Source organism: Megalopta genalis, chromosome 1, assembly GCF_051020955.1.
Source record: "Megalopta genalis isolate 19385.01 chromosome 1, iyMegGena1_principal, whole genome shotgun sequence".
NCBI classification, from domain to species: Eukaryota; Metazoa; Arthropoda; class Insecta; order Hymenoptera; family Halictidae; genus Megalopta; species Megalopta genalis.
Window position 1 is genome coordinate 42607495 of NC_135013.1, and position 19631 is coordinate 42627125.

General features: G+C 32.7%; 2 protein-coding genes across 7 annotated transcripts in view; both read right to left on the reverse strand.

Moving 5' to 3' along the window:
• The window catches only part of Nca (neurocalcin homolog), a 510394-nt gene that overhangs the window by 142487 nt on the left and 348276 nt on the right, over positions 1-19631 (reverse strand). The window lies entirely within an intron of this gene.
• LOC117222608 (neuronal calcium sensor 2) overlaps positions 1-19631 on the reverse strand; it is a 414719-nt gene that overhangs the window by 118949 nt on the left and 276139 nt on the right. The window lies entirely within an intron of this gene.

Here is a 19631-nt window from a genome sequence, read left to right on the forward strand (position 1 = left end):
TTTCCCTTAATTGGAAGCGATGCTTGAACATGGTTCGCAGCATATCAATGTAACAATTAACGGAACGATGGGCTACCGTTAAAAGCGCAATCATATGTTTTCATTAAGGAAGCATTCAACCTGATAAAAACGGAGTTGCACGACATTGTATCGGAATGAATTTCTGTTTCCGTCGATTAAAATGTCACATTAATTAAAGCACAATATTCGACACATGAAAACATCGATAATGAAAAAATGTTGGGAAATATAATTCTGACGAAGAAACTTTATTATGTTGCTTTCGTTAAGCGATTATTTATTCCGCACAAATTGTTGGCATTGTTATAGACAACGGAGATATTTTAAATTCTAATTTAACCTTATATTCAAATTTAACCTTATATTCAAATTTAACCTTATATTCAAATTTAACCTTATATTCTACTTTAACCTTATATTCTAATTTAACCTTATATTCTACTTTAACCTTATATTCTACTTTAACCTTATATTCTACTTTAACCTTATATTCTAATTTAACTTTATATTCTAATTTAACTTTAAATTCTAATTCAGCTTTAAATTTTAATGTATTTGTAAATTCTAATTTAACTTTAAATACACACACACACACACACACACACAATTTAGCTTTAAATTATAATTTAACTTAAAATTCTAATTTAACTGGAAATTTTTAATAGATTTAACAATGAAAGGCACTCACATTAAACAATTTTATTCTAATGTTTAATTTTCAGTCTCCATCAATTAAACAAAATTTCAGTTATTTTAACTGGTAAAACAATATCGTTTCCCTTCATATCTGCAAATATAATGTCCATTATCATCTATGTTTGAATACGGTGATACAGCTTACGGTAATCATATCAGATTAATTTTCGCGATTACCATTAATTATCACTGAGCACAATCACATCTCGGACGAGAACTTCGGATCACATATTGGACATATTATTTTACAATATACTTGCACCTAATAATCAAACCTCCAATTTACTATTCATACCTTTTTGATTTATCATTGAACAATTTGCAGTTTTTCTATTCTGAACGACTTGCTAAAATAGATACGCTGTCGAGAACGAAAAGATATAAGAAAGAAATTACTACCATTTAGAAGAAATTATTAACTCATTTCACCATAACAATCGGTCATATACTCGTGATGAACATCTTATGCATAATCTACTAAATATGAATGTTATTAATTTTGTCTGAATCGAAGGGGAATTCGATTCTTCCGTTATCAATAAACTGCGGATCTTCATGCAAAATAAAATCTTTCTGTGTCAATTGCAAGAAGTAGAAAATACAATGAACGATTTAGGAACTAATACAGAGTAATACATAAGAACTAATACATGAGTAATAACGATCATATATATTTACATGTAACAATCCTGTATTTGCTAAATAAACTGTTCGGTTTAAAGCAACAAGTCCAAAATAGTGTAACAGTATTGTTTAATCCTTTTAATATCCTCAGAATTTTGTGTTTCACTCATTCATTTTTCCGATGAGTGCATGAAATCTGCAGTCTAGTTATCAAAGAACAGGTTTGAAAGTGAATAAAGACACGCAAGAATCAAATATCAGGGAAATGATCATGGACGGAGAATTCCTAATCAACGCAGTTGTGGCAAAAATCGTATTGAATGGGTAAATTAATCATTAATGTCGATATCAACAATTTATGTTCACAACTTCATACATAATCAGAAAGTTTTTTTTATCACGTTGCAGTGACGTGTGGTAAGACAGGTAAGTTTATTTACATTTTTCCAATATAGGAGGGTGAAATATGCAAAAAACTGCAGTATAACCTCGATGATATGCATGCATTCATTTTTAATTTATGTAAAGTAGGTGGTCGAACTCTCCTGTAATTTAGGTATACTTCGACCACATTATTTCAAGACAGTTCGACCACGTTAATTAAAACTAAACTTACTTAGCCTTAAAACTGACTAACGCGTGTTGCGTTATAATCAGGCTTGCATTTTTACGCAAAATAAAAATTGTCTACATCAGTTGCAAGAAATAGAAGTTAAATAAATAGTACATTTCTTTTTAATAATTCTTTTTTATATGAGGCTTAGAATTGCATCGACTTCGAGGTTATTAGCGACATGCTAGGTTTTCCCTTTATATTTTGTCAAATAGTTAGGAATTATTTGATAGCATTTTGATGCTTCGGAGAAGTCAAAGTTTGGGTTTAATCTGTATTTGTTCCTTTGGTTAGTGCCCTGGTGTTTTTAATGATCATGGGGCTATTTTACCGTATTTTCATTCGACAATTGGTGTTGAAATAATTTCTGCTCAAGTATCTTTTAATTTTGACGTAAAATGGTACCGGAATCTTTGGTTTTTTACGGTATCGGTTAATTCTGTTGTGTAAGCTAAGGAGTTTTCTTCTCTGTTTAGGGGACATCTCTTTGGCTTCAAATAGTATTTGGGTTTAGCCCAATAGACTATTGGGCTCGTACGGTAGCTTTCTGTGGTTAGTCTAACAATCCGAGTTCTGGGTGGGTTCGATTATTTTAACTGTGTTTGGTTTTGCTGAGATATATATTGCCGATCCATAATCCAAGTCGCTTCTTATTAATGCTTGACAGGTTTTTACCAGAATTTCTTGGCCCGCATCCCAACTATGGTGGGCTAGAGCTTTCATAATATTTATTCTTTATCATTATTCTATATCAATAATATTTATGAGTACGGCACACCCGGAAGCTACGCGATATAATCACCACCTATCGCGCCGGTTGCCGAAAAGAGACTCTTTTAATCATTTTACTAGATTGAGAATAATACGATGACATTTTTAAATTCTTTTAATCACTCTACCATTTTGTAACGCAACTACTCAATTTTGCTATGAATGCATAAAATCCGCAGTCCAGTTGTAAGGATGATATAAGATTTATTAAAATCTTCCGCCAATTTTATTAGAGTGTGTACTGGAATTGAGAAGTTTATTCAATCGTTTCCTACGAAAGTTTTCTTCTGGATTGGCGGTCGAAACGTTGAAGATATCGGTCGAAGTTCATGTTTCCGATAGAATATTAACAAATAGCGAACTTTATTAAAACAATATCAATTACATTTTTATCGTAAGCATATTTTTATGTTTAAGATGCATTTCAATCAGCAATTAATAAGTTCGCCAGTATAAGGATATCTTAGTCAACATAAAAATTTTCTTAGAAAGAGAAGCTTCCTTAATTGTCTTTCTGCATTGTTCCAGGATTTTTGAAATCAGCTTTCGTGACAAAAATTACTAAGAGACCCAAATATGGTCTTAGCGGCAGCTTGCTGTCCACGAATCCCGCTTTTGTAGGTCGACGACAATAAAATAATTGAGACCGCGCTTAATCCCTACTCCGTGACACGGCACAATTCCAGCAGTTTTTGGATCTCGGAGAACGAAGATTTTAACACGTAGGATTAACGTAATCGACCGGCAAACTCCAGCTCTGATTGAAAGACTGTTTTTGTTATATTTTCGCTAAAGACAAAGTTACATTAAATATCCTCCGAATCCATTCATTTTAAAACGTTCTGACGTTCCTTGCAGATAATTGAATACGTTTATCCCCAGAAACCCCAATTTCAGTTGGAGATTAATTCCAAGTTAATTAGGAAGGGAGAGATAAAGTGAGAGATAAAAAGGGGCGAGAAAAGGAACCTCTCTTCATTTTGACAAATTGTAAGATAAGTATAAAAGAAAGATGAAGCACGCATCATTTCTTAACTTCGAAGAATAACGAATGATCATACGACAAAGAATTGTTAGAAATGCTATTTTCATTTTCGTTTCGCAATGAGTAATCTTTTAGTTGACGAAGGAAACATTCCTGTGATTCTAATTTTTATAAAAACAATGACCAATGAGACGTGAGATCAGCTGCCGCGAAGGAGCCGAGTCGGAACTGGTCTTCGTACGCTCGTTGGCTGGGCCGTTTCGCGCCAGTCGAGCTCGCTATTGGTCAGTGTTTTTCATTAATACTTCGTAAACAAAGCCGCGGATTGCATTTTCGCTAAGGAAAAAATTACTTCAAATGATCTCACGAACCCCCCCCCACTTTCGGATTGTGAGGCATTTTTGGAACACCCTGTATTTGAGAATATTTTGCTTCGATATCTTTTTTTACTCGAAATATTTTTTAGAACAATGGCGAGTCTGAGTTGTTCGACAGGAGACACAATAGCGACTGATTGGACTGCGATTAGTGCCCGTGAACACTATGCGTGATACCAGTGTATCTGTGATTACAAGATCTCGCAATTAAAATCTGGTGGACAATACATTACCAATATTCCAAAAGTAACAATTTTTTTTGGAATAGAAACAAAATAAATGTATGTACATTTTACATTAAAGGCGACATCGATATTTTTCGTAATGGAAAATGTTCTGTAATACGAAGAAAAGGAACCGTTATGCAATCAACGTAATCTATGGGTACATAAAATGAAACTGTATATGCAAATCCTCCTCTAATGTGTTTAATAATCTCGGATGTTCTGGCGGACTTCCTTCCTGGCGAATACATGAATTTTATTTAGTTAGCACAATAGATAGTGCCCCAACAATGAGTGACTTACTACAGCATAGAACAATGCTTTTACAAACTAAAGAAATATAATTATTCATTACGACAAACAAGTATCAAACAGTTAGTATCGTATACTATCGTTTGTGACTTTTAATACAAAATTCTGGTTTAATACAAAAACGCGAATTTCTAAATTTTGTAAATTTTTTATTTCATTTAAAAATCAAAATATGTTCGATTTAATTACTCGTTTAATCGCACGGGACCAATCCTGAAACGGTAATCGTTGCGTTTTATAAAGTTTTACGCGAAGCTGAAACACTGGAAAATATTGCACACATATTTCATTTACCTACACTCGTTTATGGTGAACGGATGAAAATGGTTTATAACGTGGCGGTGGAGATCCTGTTTAATGGAATATTATAAGAAGCATTAGTGCTGCGCAAAAAATGTAACCTGTGAAGTTATAATAAAAGCTAAGTTCTTTTTAACAACGATAAATTATATTTAATGTAAATTAAGAATTAAGAATGTAAATTAAGATACGACAATTTGACACGACTGCTCGATGATAATTCCATTATCGTGGAAAAGTAAACATTTTTGTTAGTAAAAGGATTTGTTGTAAGCTATAATTAAATCATTCTATATTGGCTGTTACTAGATTGCGGATTTTTATGTATTTTTATGGCATTTACACATTTCTGAATTATTGCGAGAACAGTTTATCAACAAGCATTAATAACATACCTATTATTACATACATTACATAAATGACAATTAAAAAGCGGAACACATATTTTGTTATTTATTATTACTATAGCTATGTGTATTTATTATTATCATTACTACAACAATGTGACATAATAAAAACCGAAGAAATAATTACACTGCGAAATAAAACTGCAAAATAAAAATGTTCTAAGTAAATTGTAAAAAACGGAAATGAAATGAAAATGTATTTTTTCTTTTAATAATTGAATGAATAAGCCGGATATATATACAAGTACAATAATATCCTTAAATTATTCTAATGTCTTCGAGGTTTGTATTTCGCCTATACAGTTCTATAAACGCATAAAATCCATATTATAGTAATAATAACATTGGAGTCTTAATAATATCGACCATAATGAGAAATTACTTTATTATTCAGAAAGATTTTAAGATCTCGATCAGATTTTAATTTTTAAACTCTAGCTTAGATAAAAAAGGTTCTTTTGAACCTAGAAGGAAATTAATTCGATGATAATTGAAAAAGCGACGAGAAGACCGTTATGAAGATAAAGCAATGAGATCGCAAGCTGTTGAATACTTTAATAAGTTCGATTAAAACTGAAAGAGCATTTATTCAATAAGAAGATATGCTAGAGATCGCATTATAATATCTAGTGCGAATTATTAATTTACACATTTGAGCAACATTAAGGTACTATTACCACGTATGCACGAAGTAATCGAATATGTTTAAAAGCTTCTGCATCTGATGCATGTATGGATCATGTAATTTTGGAAAATGTGACTTGATTAGTTCCACAACGATGTAATGAAAGCTTTCACGTCGTTTTTCACCGTTAAAAGCTTGTAACAGAATCTCGTAGTTATTATAAATAGCAAAGAATGTTAAAAATTAGATCCGCGTAAAAATGAAAGAATTGTAAAATCAAATTGCCTCAAAAATCGTAAACTTTAAAACCGTTTTATAGATTATACTAAACATAAATAATACTTGATATAAATTTCTTTCCTTGAACATTAAAATGAAATCTAATTAAAATTTAATTAAATTCATATATAAATAAAATATAATAAATATTTAATCTAATTAAATTTAACTTTCTAAATTTTATCTTTTAATCGATCTTTAATCTCTAATTGATAGCAGACCTGGGCAAATTGAATTTCAAATGAAAATAAAAATTGCTGTTGTTTGAAAATAAAAATATTGGAAATGGGTAGATAAATAAAAGTAAAACGCAGTGAATTAAACTTATCCCTTTTAGTTTATTAATTTGATGTACGAGGAAGGACCGTCTTTACTCTCCTGATTGCTCCAGGAGACTGAAGACTATTCACAAAGACGAAACCAAAACCGTCACCTAAAGACAAAGAGCACTCTGTTCTATATACATATGAAATCATTGTTTATCTAATGGTACTTTGGCGAGACTCTCGGCGTCGATTCATTTTTGTAACTTATATGCTAGAAGGAAAAACTTCTGAGTATTCAAAAGAGAGAAAATAATCCAATAAAAAATAATATCGATCCATTTTAATGCAACCCATATAGCAATTTCAAAATAATAAGTTGTTTCGTTATTGTTTAACGATGTAACATTATTCTATAAGCTTATTCTTGTATAAATAACGAAACTTATTTAACTGTAGAAAATATGTTTCCTGCAGACCAAAGTAATTTATTTATTTATTAATGCTTTAAACTAGACAGTTTATTTAGCAAGTTCAGGATTGATACATGTATACATTACTGATGATTAATTTCGAAACTCTTACCGGACATTATCAAGAATCTTGAATACATTTGTGTAAGTGATTCGTCGGAAACCGACAGCATTGTAAGAGAATCGGTAAACGATTATCGCACTTCACTCTCAAGTCAGACATTCGACTCCGGAAGATAGATCGAGCTTAGAAGGAAATGACGCGATGTGATCTGCATTGATCGACGCACGCAGATGCGCAGCTAACAGCAATCAATATAGATGTATATCTCTTTATCATCGAGCGTGAGTCCTGTCGAGCTTGCCCATTCAAAATTCATTTTTTCCCGTCGAAGGAAAACACTGATTTGAATAAATTGAATACATGATTTATCGAGTGAAAAATAAATATATATGGAAAAATATCTGAAAAGTGCAAACAATGCAAAAGTTGTCGACTTAATTAAGGGAATTTTTAATATAACTCGTAATTAATGCGAAAAAATTCGAAGTCCAGGTAACAGTTACTTGTCATGCAGAAAATACACCGAAACAATCGGATTTGGATTTTTGTAACAATACTGCACTATGTCATACAATTTGAGAAAATTTTAACAATAACATGGTACGTTGTTTATGAAATAAATGGGGAATTCGAGTCATTTTAGTATTTCGTTGTGACATCGAAGAAGACATTATTTTATTTAATTAAATAAATAATTAAATAAATAAATTCTGTTTATACTGATTGCAGACTGCATATTTGTGCAATATTTGTCAATTCGTCAATCTTTTAAATATATATATATATGTTTACATCGTATAAATATTTTATCAATATTTCACTAGTAATCGATAATCACATCTCCACTATGTATCACACTGTACACAAAGTTTCAATGTAACAATCACTATTTCTTCTTGCTACTCTCTCTCTCTCTCTCTGAGAAGATCGAGAGATATAACTTGATATAAAATGATTTTCTTCGGTAAGTTATCAAAAGGTCCATCGTCTGTTCAATTCGGTTGAAGAGCTCTTTCGACCCTCTTATCTGGCTATACCATTTGATGGAATGATAGATCTATATTTGCAATAAGCGTAACCGTGATTGTAGCTGCAGATATTCAGCCAGCTGTAAGGTAAGTGTACAGGAAATTCGGGAAAATGGAGGAAGTAGATATAAGACATCGTTTATCGATCACAAGAATGCGGTTGTCTTAAAACAATCATTGCTTCCTAACATACGCAAATGCATGAGGAATTATTGATATTCAAAAACCCAATAATTGCGAATTGCATGTTCTGTCATTAAAGAACTATTAATTTTACAAGGCAATGTAAATTTTGAAACTGTAAAATTTGCTTTTGACGCAATTCACGAAAACAATCCCTTTTTATTCAAATAAAATTGTATGCCATTTAAATTGTGGTCTCGTAGAAGGGGATATTAAAATCGTATTTAAAACGTTGAGCACCGCGTCGGTCACATATGGGTGACACTAATTTTTGACCAATTTTGAAAATTCATTTTCATTGTAATATGTTCGAACAAACTGAATTTGACTAGGATATTTCGGATACGAAAGAGTTCCAATGTCATCCATTGTGATAAATTTTAACATTCTAGTTTTCGTTTAATTAACTAAATTGCTTTGACTTTGAGGGAATTTTAGTGGTAGATTGTTGACGCTGAACGTGTTAATATGCACACGTTAGCACGTTACTTATTTCATGATACGTGCACGCGATGAATTCTAAAAGTTGAATGCAGAAATAATATATTATATATTATATATATAATTTATATTTACATAAATTATTATTATGATTTCAAGAAATCCTTACATAAGTTCATCTTTAAGAGATCTTTGTCTGGATCCATCTAATATTGTCGTGAAAGAAAATAATCGTTCTACTGACGTGGAAGACGTCAGAAGGGCGTTATTCTTCAGAAAAGTATTCTTTATTATCGAATAATTATTTGCCATTGTCGAATCGATCCTCTTATCTTGCAGAAATGTCAATATAAAAAGAAATAAATAAGAAATGCCGGTATACATCAGGCACAGAGCTGATAATTAGATCACTGTATAATCTCTGAGAAGAATTTCACAATTGTCTTAAATAATTATTTTAAATAATTATTTCATATAATTATTTCAAATAATTATTTCATATAATTATTTCAAATAATTATTTCATATAATTATTTCAAATAATTCTAAAATATAATTTCATAATTTCAAATAATTATTTCATATAATTATCTCAAATAATTCTAAAATATAATTTCATAACTTCAAATAATTATTTCATCTAATTATTTCAAATAATTCTAAAATATTAAAAATAATTATTTTTAATATTTTAAATAATTATTTCATCTACTTATTTCAAATATTTCTAAAATATAATTATTTCAAATAATTCTAAAATATAATAAAGAGTTACTTAAAACAATATTTCAAATATTGTTATTCCAAAAGCGTTCACAGGCATGGAAATAATTATGAAGTAAAATAACATATTATTTTTGAAGTAATATTTCAAATAATATAATTTCAAATGTACCTAGGTGTGATTGATATAGTGTGATCGTTTCATGTTCTTCATTGTGTATCGTGTCGGGAACTGTTAACGCCTGGGGATATCATACTCAACTGACGGTTCACACGAATTCTAGAATAACACGTTCTTGGATGGATTGATACAACTGCGATAGTACCGGCTTGCACTTTTCGACATGAAGTGAATTAAACGCAACCTTGCCACGTGTATCGATCAGATTTCCGCTAACAATAAGATCCGTGACACTCGAGCGGTTAATTGACCGTTGCGTTTGCTTGGTAGAATTCGTTTACATAGTCAGTTGATTTGTTAAATGACAATCTAATAAATAATGGCGATCTTACGACACCGATAATATATCATCAGTTCTTGTATACTTACAATTCAATCAATAATTTCAATAATCTGTTAAGAACTTCAGATTTTTTACAGGTTCTGCATTCAAAATTAATCAATTTATACACCACATTCACCTTTTTTGCAACTCGAAAATTAATTTTTTCGTAGATCATGTTTGCCATTTTGCACATCGAATTGATCCTTTTGTGGACCGTATTCACGAGTTGAACATTTCGCAGGTTTCATTCAGTCTCTTGCAAATTAAATTGGACATATTTTTAGATGACAGAAAATTAGCAACTACAAGTACTAAATGCAGACAAACTTAACAAAATAATATGTTGAAACAGTTTTGATATGCCTATTTCTAAAATGTTGCGAACTCATTACTGTAGTTGAACTGTATCATAGAAAATGCATGGTGGACCAAAAGTTACAAAGGAGTTGTATCTACTAATTGACTATTTTCTATGAGGGTATCACAAGTAAAATGTTTACGTTAACAAGTCTCGCACACTTTGACAGCTTAAGAAAAATATTCGGTCTGTAATCAGAAAACTAATTTGTATATTTTATGATCGATATTTTTATACTGTAAACAAAAAATTGAAGAGTCATTAATAGACTGTGGATCTTAATGTAAAATAAAAACTTCTCATGCAAATTACAAGGAAATTAAATCACATCAAGATGAATTTCCTCTTTCTACGATTTTGATCGTTCGAAAATAATGTGATATTATTTTCTGAAATTATAGTAATGTCTTCACAGTTTCGTGTTTCATCTGTTTGTTTTTATCATAAATGCATAAAATCCGCAGTCTAGTTGTTAAACATTGCAACCTCTTCTTAAAATATACAAAGTTATAAAATAATTATATTTATATACAAATATAAGACCTATCAAAATTTAAGAGTTCTAAAGAGTTCTAAAGTCCTAATCAGTGGAGGGTCAACGTTGACCTATCTCGTACATTTGATTCTAACAGAGTATTAACAAATTGAAAATAATAGGCACGTAATATACTGGAGCAATTTCACACCAACAAATAATTTCAAGTTCTGGATAAACATTTATTTTGAAGCGTCTACTACCATAGTTATTATACTTCCCTCTTATATCACGTTGTAATCGAACATTTCTGCACGTGTGTGCAGAATGTGATTTGTGTGTAGAAATCGCGTGCCGTGTATGAAAAATGGTTAGGAACGAATATTGCGCAGCATTGCAGAAAAAAGAGAGAATACGTTAAACGCTATAGAAAAATTGTAGCAAGATATTGAAAGAAAAATGCACGCGTAAGCATCACTCCTATGATATATGCTTGTATGTTACTATACATATACACATACTCAATTCACAAAACGGTACAGGGCTTTTGCATTCGTGTTTACGTAAGAAGTTTGCATGTTCCAGATATTCGGAGTCTAATATTCGGAATCTCTTATGTGTGCATTTGTTACAACTTAATTCAGAGACATAAATTGAATTATGACAGGTTTTTAATATAATTACAATAGATTCTTAATACATATTTTAATTACAACTAGATTTAAATAGGGATGAATTTAATTAGAATAGATTTTTAGTAGATGCTATAATTGGAGTAGATGTTTAATATAAACTTGAATTATAATAGACTTTTAATACAAAATTTAATTATAAAAGATTTTCAATATAAATTTTAATTATAACTGGATTCAAATAGGGATGAATTTAATTTATAAAAGATTTTTAGTAGATATTTTAATTGGAGTAGAATTTTAATATAAACATGAATTATAACAGGTTATTAATATAAAATTTAGTTACAATATATTTTTAATCTGTAATTAAATCATGATTCCATGCATCTATGGGTATTATTCGAATAAAATTGTATACAAATAACGCTTCGAATAAATTCTACGAATAAAATATGCTTAATTCTAATCTGTGGTGAAAATGAATAGCTGAACCATAAATTAGTGAAAAAATTTACAAAAAACTAAGAATGTTGATCTATTAATTCTAACTTATCTTCATTTTTCATTTCATTTTGTTTTCATGATGAAATTACTTTAATTTCGTGGCAGATTGTTCAGCAATGAACGTGCCAAAAGAGGATAGAAAGTTGCGAACTTGAGACGCAAACTATTTCAAAATAATACCGTTTATACGGCACCGTCTATTATGAAATGGAGATGCGAAGTTTTGATGCATTCGGCGATCGACGTACATTCGATAGGGATCACTGTACGGCTCCCGAGAAGTTTTTTAATATAGATATCCCGCGAAGTGCAGGGAACGCATGGCAACAGGATGCGCTCTCATGAAAACCAAGGCACGCAGACCGTTGAAAGTCGCATCCAACATTATCCAGGATATCCTCTTTAGAAGTCCTAACTCTGCTTCATCCTCTGGTTTCGCAGCCCGACGGATGAACAGATAAGTTTCTTCGCTCTCGACCTATAACCCTTCCTAGACCCACTGTGACTGAGCAGTATGCCTCATGGCTATGTATACACAGCGAGAGATTTAGCGAGCTATGCTTCGAAATCTCACGGTTCGACCGTCGGCTACTGGACCTCGATTCCATAGGCAGAAGTAGAATTAGTTGAGATGGAATCAGAGATGTTTCGCAAATATTGGTTTCAAATACTTGTTACATTCTGTTTCGTCTTTCAACGATTATTCGGTATGCGTTAGAATCACTGTCCGTTGCTCAGAAGAAGTCCATCGTTACGGCAGAAGGGCAAGGGAGGTATTCCACTCGCTAAATCCACTTCTATTGGTAAATGAGAAGACCCACATAATAATCGACGCGAGGAGCAAGGGGGATCGGTCCACAAATTTACTACTCGTCTACTAGTCGTATTCTTCGAAATATTTACATCAGTTTGTTAAATTTTTTTGAAGAATGATAATTATTTATTCAAATACGAATACATTTGGAAATAAATATAACATTTATCATTACGAAATTATTTAGTAATAAATTATATAGATCCGTATATCGTTAATATCAAATTCGATGTCTATACTTTAATTTTTCTTATCTTCGTAAAAGAATTTTTATTGCAAATTTTAATTACAAGTTCTAATTGAATTTCACTGGCCAGTCAACTGTTAACCCTTTACGATGTCGAGCATGATCTATTGTAACGTGTACTTTAAATTGTTGTTGAGAATTGGTAACTATAAAAACGAGCAGCTAGGCTCAAATAATCGTATCTCTATTTCCCAAATTGTCCATTTTTGTCCACAATCTGAGTGTCAATCGAGGAGAATTTACTGTATTTGGTCGTGTTTCTATTTGTGACAGATAACATGAATTATGTTAGATTGCAGCTTTATCGATTTGTTTCACAAATAACATCGTCGGTCGATAATAAAAAAAAAACGTTTGTAAACTATAATTTATCGCAAGCTACATTCAACCTCAAATTCTTCGCGACAGATTAAGATTGCTCCGCGGATTGAAAATTTCCGACGTGCATAATAAATAAGAGAAAGAGAGAGAAGAGAGAGAGAAAAAGAGAGAGAAAGAGTTCTCTCCTCTCACTGTTGGTACGTTCGCCATAGTCATATTTAATAAAACAAAAAGATCAAAATCGTTGGTATTATTAACGAGAGTAATGAACCGAGTATGTAATGAGTTTATAAAATATGAAATTGACTATACAGGGTGTCGCCAAATTATGGTACTTTCAGGAAATTAGGGATTCCTGAACTCATTTGAAGCAACTCTTTCCTTAGCAAAAATGTAATCCGCGGCTTTGTTTACGAGTTATTAACGAAAAACAGTGATCAATGAGAGGCGAGATTAGTTGACGTGAGATGGCGGAGCCAACAAGCTTAATTCCTCTCCTCATTTCCCGGAGATACTATAATTTTGGAACACCCTGTATTATGATATAATAAAACATTCAATATACAGTAAATTCTCCATAATTGACCCTCAGCTTGGAAACAAAAATGAACAATTTGGGAAGAGGTATGATCATTCGAGCCTTGTGTTTAGTTTTCATAGTTGTTGACAATCGGTAACTACAAAGTAAAGTAAAGTAATTACAAATAATCATGTGTTCGTTCAACAGGAAAATCTGAAGTTAATGCTTTAGGGATAAATCAATGCCCTTGCATCTTGTAATTGTTGCGTCTGTTTCACTTTGTCTCGATTGTTCTACGCATCCTGACTCCCGTCGTGCATCTCGCTAGCTTGTGGTCGCGTAAATCATGCACACACACACACACGCGCGCACACAAAACACAGACACGCGCGTTTAATGTGCACCTTATCGAAAATGGCGACCATGAGAGTCAGGAGGCGTTATTTGATTTTAATCGGCTAAACTCGAGTCCCTCATTTCGTCGAAATTCAGTGTTGCGACTAACTTGGGGCTAATAGGAAGGGATCATTTCTGCTAAAAAGAAAAACACGTTTTACTCTACTTCCGCGAGGCCGTTAGAATGGGTGGGTTAATGGGGATCGACCTTACACTCTTCTCAGCGGACTTCTTCTGAGCAACGGACAAAGATGTTCATGAAGGCGACTTTCGTTTGCTATTATCTATCGGTCGCGATAGGATAAAATGTAATATTGATTGAACGATTTCGTCTACTTCTTGCAGCTTTCTTTCACGCAATCAATAATTTAGTGCTACCTCAATCGATGTTTATAGTGAGAGGTGCTATGTATACGTAACGAGTGCATAGGGTGGAGCATTTAAAACAGGTCACCTGGATAACTCGCTTATTTGTAAAGAACAGAAAGAATATTTGATGCAGAAGTTGTTTCATTTGTTGGGGTTATAGTGTCGATGCTTTGCGATGTCAAGTGATATAGAACTGACCCTTTAAGATTCTTATTTCCTTTTCAACGGAAATTTGATTTACCGTTATTCTCACCATTGCATTTAAAGTTCTAATTTAAGGGAATTTCTGGTTTCGAAGCTGGAAAAAAATCGAATATTTCTGCCCTTTCTGAAAATACAAGTATTGTAGAACATGTGTGCAAGCGATTTATTTGAATTTGTAAAAATAACGAAGTTAAAAATGTTTGATATACAGTTTTCGAAATAGTTTTCGCGATATCTGTGTTCTAATTGATCAATTAACTTGAAATGTATTTAGCACCTTGAAAACCTGTCTTGTTATTGCATCAAATTCAGTTTTCGTATGCTAAATTCGTTGGTATTAATTCAAAATGTTGCCATTTTGTTAAAAAAATTTAAGATTAATACATTATGATGAATAAGATTTCTCATTTTGTTGTTTTTTAAATAAGCAGAGAAACCGAAATCGTGTCAACAGTCGACACGAACGATTAGAACGATTGTAAATGTTCAATAAAACAGAACGTAACTCGTGTAATTTTGATTGTCTATACTTCAAGCAATTGCATTATGTGCTTCAGATACCCATAAATGCATGTGTTAAAAGCTAATGCAACAAGTATGGTAGCTTTTTTTTAAACGGTTAAAAATTATTTAAAAAATACTCCCTCAAGTGTTCTAAACATGTTTGGTATTACTGTTATTCCATTTCAAATTTCATTTTCCATACAATCGTTTGCACAGTCAATTTATGCATATAAATTTTCGAATCTTGAGATATATACGTCAGAGACAAGAAAATATCATTTTTCGTGCACGTTCGTGTCACAAAAACATGAATCAAACATCGTTGCACTAAATTAAAAAATTAACGATAGTGGATGTCCGTGACGGTTCCACTCGATACCCAAAAATTCATCATCGTGGCTGCTGTGAAATGAAACAGTTCTGCGTTTTAACCTTTTTATCTGTAACAACGAGTGGGTAATTCGAGTGACCTATTTCGAATGCCCCGGTTTGTGTACAATATTCGCCGATACGTTTAGAAACCGTTGAACCAAACAATATACAGGGAGAAATCAGATTTCGAATCTTTGAAATAACCTCATCATCGCGGTGTCCCGAGAAATAAGAAAAAAGTCGCACAGTGGCCATATGTTTGTTAACAGTAAACCTACCAGAGCGGTCAATTGACCGCTTTCTAAACTTCGAGCAAAATTTTACAATTCAACGTTTTCGCTTCTCCATCACCTACTATACGACTTCTTCTAAAATATACAGCCACTGTCTCTTATCTTCTTTCGTTTCTTTCTGATAGTCCCACGCTCTTTACCGTTCTCCACCGGGAGCGATCTCTTAACACGTTCCGTGCCACGTGTACCATCCATGGTACACGCTTGCATGTTTACTTAGTGAACTGAACAAATTGTTTACAAGAAATTTAGAACCGAAGAATCAATTTCCACCGCAAGAATGGGCGTTGATAAGTTTTTGTTACGTTGTTATGTGTACGAGAATTAATAATTGCACGTAATACATCAAGTTTTAGTAAAATATCAAAGTGTGAAGATTCGAGTAAAAAAAGCTCGGCACGGAACGTGTTAACCGCTGGAAAAATGTCTAAACTTTTATACAGAGTTGAGAAAAATTCATCTGAATTCATTTATTCGAAAAGAGTTTGTTCGAATGAGAATAAGGTTTCTTTTTTCGTCATTCGCGAACGACGAATAACTGTGTACATACGTGTGTGTGCAGCTGAAGAATTCATAAACAGAATAGAAAAACCTCGCTTCTTATTCACATACAGTAAATTCTCCCTAATCGACGCTCAAATTGTACACAAAAATGGACAATTTGAGAAGAGGAGATACGATTGTTCGAGGCTCATATATACGATTATTTGCGTTTCATTTTTATAGTTATCGATTGTCACTAACTATAAAAACGTGCCGCAAGGCTCCACCTCTTCCCAAATTGTCCATTTTTGTGCACAATGTGAGCATCAATTAGGGAGAATTTACTGTATCTCTTTCTCACTCGCACATCATACTAAGATGTGCTGAACTCAAATCCAACAATACACATTACTCTTTCCACACCGGAAGTATGCACGGTGTTTCGCCTAACTTTGTAACCCTTCATTATACTCACATTTGTAACGTTACAAAAAATTGATCGGGAGAAGGTCATAATATTTTAGGTTGGAAAGTAGGTTATAACTAGACTGCGGATTTTATGCATTTATGGCAAATATGTCTGAGTGAAGTGGAAAACTGTGGAAACATTAGAACGACTTAAGGATATTGTTGCATTATTTTCAACATATTACAATTATTGAAAGAGTAAAAACATTTGCATTTAATCTATGTTTCCCACAATTAACTCGGATGATCTTTATTTTGCATAAAAATCGGCTGTCTAGCTATCCCTTATAGCAGTAGTACAGTAAATAATTGTAACAAGAAGAACGGACTTCCAATGTCTTTTGAAATTATTCAATAGAATATACAAATTGGCGTTGCGAAAGAAAATTTGAATTGTAAACATCAATTCAGCGCAGTTCTCATAAAAATGTGCCATAGTTAATTTATCCTACTTATATTATTAGTAGGGCATATCGTAATTGCAGTATTTAAAAAAGTGTATCACAATCACACAATTAACACTTTGACTATTGCGTCACCCACATGTGGGTGACAGAATGATTTAAAATTTGATTTTTATGCTAATCTCTATTATAATTTCTTAATTCTATTAAGATTCGCCGGAGATAAGAATGTTGAAAAATTCGATGTCATATAACTCTGCTTTGCAATTTTAATACAATTGGATCAAATTCTTGAATGCTATGACAATTCTTAGGTTTTTGGCGCAGTCGTCGAGGTGGTCGTTCACTGGTTTTCACCCCGAACTTCCGCCAATGATATTTGGCATAGGTAATTCGTGTTTCTATTCGTCCGATCCTACTTCCTCGATTTCACAGAGATATCGATCGATCTCTCACCCGGTAACAAAAGAATCAATCTCGAAATCGATGTGCTCAGTGAATTGCATATTATCGCCTCGTAAAAGCTCGTCTCGCGATTCCTGTTTCCCAGTGGTTCGTTTGCATGTAGATAGTGCCGTTGGACGGTAATCGACGATCCGTTGTGGACCGGTCTCGGCCCGAGGAATTCAAATATTTTGCGAAAACGTGAGTCGCGGTATTCCGTGTCATCGGGCGAATAAATTCGATTATTCCGTTGACGATTAAATACACCAGGGCTTTATCTTTAATTTGAAATTGCCGGACCGGTGCGTGTAAAATTACAGAGTCCGGTCGATACGATTCGCGTTTGAAAAATTGATTCCACGTTACTTTGTAATGTTATAAAGAAACAATTGCAATGTTATCGTTCTCTTACTGTCTTCTAGCAATGCGCTAAGTAATTAATTCGAAAAAAGACGAATGTACAGTGAGAAGCAACAGTGAAAAGTGTAGAAACAAAATCTACGAGTTACTTTTCGAGAAATTTGATTTTTATGAACGGATGTGTTTAATGAGCGCTGATATAATTTAATTTTTATGGATAACTTAGAATCATTCTTGCTTCACGATAAATTAGATAACCGTAATAGTGGATACTTAAAAAGTAGCAACACTTTTTTAATTAAGCATTCCTTTCACCATCTTTCCTAGAACATTCATTTAATTTAAATGATCCGCGAAATTAAAACATTGGTTATTGTTTCTCAGTTATCAAATCATTTGATAACTTGTTTTATGGTTAGAAAAAATAATAGTCGTCGCTAATAATCACTGCAGTTGATACGACGTTAAACCTCATACAAAGAAAAAAGAAAACAAAAACGGTTCTTTTATTTAATGACAAGTGAAAGAATAGATAAAATAAAATGGTGCGCACATTATTCCCGGTTCAGTTACATAAGAGGTTTATAAAACGTATTTAGGATTCTTCTCAAAGATCCTATTCAAAATAGTTTGATTACATTACCGTATTTGAATCGTGTTTTCCATCGTGAAATTCGTCGGGGTTTCATAAAAACTGGAATTCATTAATTTCCCGACGAAAGGCGTGCTGTTTTCTTGCTGAAATCGATAATGTGCAGAACTGCTTCGTTTCAATCAATTAAGAGCTATCAGAGCCGTTGTAATTTGCCGCTGCAATGCATGCACACGGGCACTCCGCGAGTTCCTCCTCAAATGCGTTAAAAATAAACTCGTTAGTTTGTTATCGGAACTCCATGAAGTCGGCACTGGCTGGCAGATCGATAAAGCGATGGAGAAATAGGGCGCTTGTACGAAGTTTCAGTCGTCACGTGGCAAATAATACGATACGCGGCTTAGAAAACTCGCAGATTAATCTTACGGCAAGCAGTCTTATGCAAATGTTGATTACACCGCTTCCGGTTTTTGCTTTTCCAACATCGGACTCATTAATCGCGTCAATTGGGGTCGTTTCCGAAGTTTCTGCGCATTTCTTTCTTTTTTTCCCCGACAACTTTCGACACACTGCACGCACGGCACTTTGGATCGTGAAATATTTAGTAGCTGTGCAGCTGCAGTATTTAACAGGCTCGCTGTCAGATCACAACGGCCAAGAAAGCAAAAGGTTCGAAGTAGTTTAGTTAATAATACAATAAAATAAAATAGATAAAGTAAAACAAGAAAATAAATGAAAATAAGATGAAATAAAATACAATAAATTAAACTCGAATAAAAAAACAATAATTTATACAACGAATTATTAAATTATTAATGCTCTTCATAATAACTAATCGACATAGTTTAGTTAAGGAAACTGGAAATTGAAAATCGATCGATATAGTTGCTTCTACTCGAACTACAAATTTGGAATTAACCGAAGTGGTTATTTTTATTTAAACTGAAAATTTA